Source organism: Tupaia chinensis, unplaced genomic scaffold (assembly GCF_000334495.1).
Source record: "Tupaia chinensis unplaced genomic scaffold, TupChi_1.0 Scaffold000346_1, whole genome shotgun sequence".
Lineage (NCBI taxonomy): Eukaryota > Metazoa > Chordata > Mammalia > Scandentia > Tupaiidae > Tupaia > Tupaia belangeri.
The window spans coordinates 6,955,926-6,960,712 of record NW_006159840.1 but is presented as its reverse complement, the minus strand read 5'-3'; the positions used below and the strand labels follow the sequence as shown (position 1 = coordinate 6,960,712).

The window sequence follows — 4,787 nt, the reverse complement described above, 5'->3', positions numbered from 1 at the left end:
TTGCCCTCTCACACCCCCGCACTGGCCGGCCTGCCCTCTCACACCCCCGCACTGCCCTCTCACACCCCCGCACTGGCCGGCCTGCCCTCTCACACCCCTGCACTGGCCGACCTGCCCTATCACACCTCCGTACTGGCCGACCTGCCTTGCCTTTGGGTCCCTCATGCTTCCCAAGGCCGGCCCGAGCCGCGCCCACGGAGGGAGCTGCGGGGACCATGCAGTTAACACCGGCTGGCGCACGGCTTCTGGCAGGGAGGGGCGTGCTGTGCCACAGCGCCCCGGTTGCGCCTGCGTCCACGTCGGCCTGCATTTCTGGCGAGTGTGTTCACGTCAGTAGTCCAGTGCAGTCTCACCCACAGAGACCACCCCAGCTCTCGCTGGCCGCGTTCTCCAGCCTCAGCCTTCCAGAGGGCTCCCTCCGACCTTCGATCGCCCCGGCTGGGTGGCAACGAGGTGCTGTGCTGGCTACTGCCCCATGCAGGGCAGTGCCACCTCCAGGATGGCTCTGCTGTGCCAGGTGGGACTTGGGCATCCCTGCCCCCAGGGACTTCCTCACTGCACGGGACCCCAGCGTCCCCAAGGAAAGAGGGGCGAGGGAGGGAGGACTCAGCTCTCATTCCCACTGGCTTAGGTCCCTTTCTCCTGTGTTTCTGTGACTCTGGGATAACACCTCTGAAAAATCGCCTGTCTGAGCAGGGCACGGGAGAGGAAGGTGGCATCCAGGGACTCTTGCTCCTCGCAGCTCAAGAAACATCTTCGCTCTCGGAATATGCTTGCGGGGTCTCCTGAGTGGCCGGCTGTGTGAGGAGGTGGCCAGGCCTCCTGGCTCCAAATGCAGGGGAGTGGTGAACCTGCTGAGAACAGGCCTGGGCCAAGAGCAGGGACCCCGTGATCTGACCTGAGTTACAGTCACGAGGACACCCTGTTTCCTGTCCTTACCGAGGCAGCGGCAGGAGTTTAAGGATGGGCATGTGTGTCTAAAGGAGCTTCGTGGAAAGGGAAAACCACGGGAAGGACACGGAAAAAGAGTGGCGAGAAATGAGTGCTGGCCCAGCCCGAGAGGAGGCTCCGTCGGTGCCTGGGAAGACGGCGTGGGGGGACCAGCCACCTCCGGTTACACCGTGACTGGTTTCTTGAACACCTTCTAACCCTGCAGAGTTATCCTGGCCTTGGATTTGTAGCCCGGGGGTTAGAGAAGTGAGTACATCAGTCACCGTCCAGTGACCTGCTGGGCATGGGGACGGGACTCGAGAGTGGAGGCGAGCCTGGGTGAGTGTCCTGCGGTTTCTTCAACCTCCCTTCTAACTTGCCCACTCTCTGCCCTAAACGTCTATGCCTGGTGATTCAGCCACCGCCTCCACCACAAGCTCACAGGCTTTCGGCGCCTCAGTGACCGCCTCTGAGGTAAAGGTGGGCAGGGGGTCCGAACTGCTGCCTATGTGAGCTATCGAGGCCCTGGGGACAGGGTGTTAGCAAGAGGAACAGTCCTGCGTGGACCTCCCAGTTCTGGGAGTGAGGCTAACCTTCGGTGATTATCTAGAACTGGATTAAAAGTTACAAAGGAAAAACCCAGACTTCTCTGAGCGTGTGGACAGATGGATCCAGACAAACAGCCAGAGGCCCAAGCCTCATTAGAGAGTTTAAAGAAGGCCTCACAAAGAAATGGTATTTAGGCTGAGCCCTAAGGGTAATTAGAGTTAGCCAGAAGAAAGTGATGAGAAAACTATTTGAGGCAGAGAAAACACCATTTGCAAAGATCAAAGGTAATACGAAATTGTTCTATTCAAAAAATTGAAAGAGACCACTGGTTGGTGCACGGTTGGCCAGTGGCAAAGAGCCCAGACCACAGAGGGCTCTGCAGACTCCTGAGTAAGCCGACCTACCTGAGGTCGAAGTGTGCAAACTCATGGACCAGCCTCACGTGCACCGGCCTCACTTTGCACCGACCTCACTGGGCACCAGCCCCCCTGGTCCCCGGCCTCACAGCACAGCCACCTGAAACACCTTGGTCTCACCGGAGCGTGAGCTGCCATCCTTTCTCCATCTCTGCGTCTGGAAGTAGGCATATTCTCTGAGTGCTGTCTTTCTGGTCAGAGACTGGAGGTTGTCACTGTGCCTCGTCTCTCCTCCTGTGGGTCCTCTCGCTCTGCCCGTGAAGGTGGTTTCCGTGTTCCCCAGCCCTGCTCTGTTTCCCAGATCTCGGCCCTCCTCTCCTCCCTCCACCACTCGTCGGCCACTGGCCCGTGGTCTTCTAGTCCTGTTGCCGTGATTGGGCACCCTGTGCGTACTAGGTCTGTGACTTCCAGCATGACACCTGCGTGCACTCGCGGAGTCTCACTGCAGGAAGGGCAGGTGCAGCGACAGGGCTCGAGCCGGCTCTGGAGGACGTTGGCAGGTGCCAGGCAAGGCCAGGCCTCGGGGGTGGGGGAGATGCAGTGACAGTCTGAGCAATGGTCCGTGAGAAATGGCCGAGGCTCCACCTGGGAGGACAGAGCAGTTGGGCCACAGTGGAGCTTGCGAACCAGAGGAGGCCTGGAAAAGGCTCCTGCGTTGTGGGTCATGGCAAGCTACTGGAAGTTTAGCAGGAAGTGGCAGACCAGGCTTCCAGAGGAGGCTGCAGTGATGTTTGCAGACCTAGGCTGGGACTTGTGATGGTCACTTGGTTGTAGGCTGCTGGAAGTTGGGGGACCAGGTGACCATGGAGGAGAGGTGGGACAGACAGAAGCCAGGGGACTCAGGGCTGAAAACCCGAGCAGCTCAGGAATGGCAGAGGTGGCCCCGACACTGGTGTGAACGGTGGCCCACTAGGGAATGTGGGATTTGCTGAAGACACAGGCTACAGAAGGGGGGAGTGTGACTGCAGAGCTGCCGAGCTGTGGGTGCTCTGGGAGGGACGGTGAGAGGAAGCTGAGTATGGAGTCAGAGGTGCTCAGAGCCAGAGCTGTTAATATGCTCTGTCCTAGCGTTACTGGAAAAGGCAGCTGGGCGGTGTCCCCAGGCCGAGGGCTTGTTAGGGAAGGCGTGCAGAGCAGAGCTCTGTGTGGGTGGAGCCGCAGCCAGGGGAGAGGGGGCAGCTTGGCTCCCTACTCGGGGACAGGATCAGGGCGTAAGCGGACGCGCTGCCACTGGGCTGCTTCTCCAGGGGCAAGCCTCACAAGGACAGGGAGAACTGTTACCTAAAAGGTAATGCAGAAGGGCGACCCCACAGGCAGGGCTGCCCCGAACCTCAGCGGGCACCTGGCTCACACGGCTTCCTTAATGCCAGCCCGTCAGTGCCGTCACTCCGCACGCTCATCCATCCCTGCGCTGGCAGTGCTCTGCGAGGCGGCTAAGGCAGCGGCCTCCTGCCCGTGGCGCTGTGGTCCCCGCTCGCCGTTTTATGGGCTCGTTTCTGAGCCGCGGACTCCCTGTGGTGGACTTCTCAGAATGAAGTGTTTACAGTGCCCACTTAAAGGGCATTTACTTATCCCGAGGGAGCTAGGCAGAGAGACGGCATGCCACGTAGGGTCCTGGTGCGGGGCCCCCTCACCCGGCTTGCCGCCCCTGTTCACGGGCACACGCATGTGCAGCCACTCGGGGAGCTTCCAGACACAGGCCTTCCCGTGCAGGTCGGCCCACTGCTCCACCACCGCCCCACCCGGCCCTCCGAACCGTGCTTCAAATACAGGACTTGAAGCCCGTGGGATCATGGGCAATGTGCTCTGAAGCCCCTGCCCCAGCCCCAGCCCCAGCCACGCCCCAGCCACGCCCCAGCCATGCCCCAGCTGTGGTGCTTTCTTGCCCACCTTCCATAGAAGGAAATCCTGGGTGTGAAGTGGCGGCTAGTGAAGGAAGTCACCATACGTCTCCCAGGGGAGGCCACAGCCCCCCGAATTCCACGCCTGGCCGGTGGTCTGAGGACGAGGAGAGGAAGGCACAGCTTCTCGTGAGCGCCGGATGCCCACGTGTGTCTTCACAGCCCACGGCTGTGATGGGGCAGAGGGTCCCTGTCTGACGTCTGCTCCCAGTGTCTCATGTTTGTCGTGTCCGAGCGCGGTGATTGATGGTGGCCCAGCACACCCTCCTGAAAACCTCGGGAGGAGAAATGAGCTTGGGGCTGCTCGGGTGTAGACGAGCCTACGGAAGTGTCTGTCCCTTCCAGCAGGTGAGGCTGTGGCCAGGTCCCTCTGGGCTCTGAGCTAGAGCTGGCCTTCAGGGTTGCCACTGGCACTGCTCCGGAGAAGGGCTGTGTGATGGCTCAGCTCGGGAGGAGGAAGGACTGTCCGCACACCTGGGTTTCAGTGACCCAGGAGACTCAGAGCACAGGCCTGAGGAGGGAAGCCAGCAGTCTTTGGGGCTCTCAGGACCACAGTGCCCCGGTGACACCTCTGCTACCCCGTCCTGTCCCCTCTGCCTCTGCACAGGGCCCTAGGCTGGACTCTTCCGACATTCAGGAGTCACTGCAGAGCAGTCCGGCGGGCTGGGGCTCAGGCGTCAGGACCACTTCCACCCACGTTCCCTGCGGGACACAGGGACTTGCCTGTCAGGAGGTTTCTTATCCCAACAAGGAGACCCACGGGGTTCGGCTGCAGGCCTAGCATCTTCACTGGACATCGGGACTGTAAGAGCATCGGTGGGTGCACAGGAGGCGCCGCGGAGCCAAGACCTTGCTCCTGTCGGTAGATTTCCTAGGGCCACTGTAGCCAAGTCGTCACCAACTGGGCAGCTTGAAGAACTGACTCATCCTCTCCTAGGCCTGGAGGCTGGGCCATGGGATCGGGAGTGGAGGCTGCCCTCCCCTGAGGCCC

General features: G+C 60.9%; 1 long non-coding RNA gene across 4 annotated transcripts in view; it reads left to right on the top strand.

The window, feature by feature from the left end:
* LOC102477032 (uncharacterized) overlaps positions 1 to 4,787 on the top strand; it is a 27,147-nt gene that overhangs the window by 7,653 nt on the left and 14,707 nt on the right. The gene's annotated exons all lie outside the window — the stretch shown is intronic.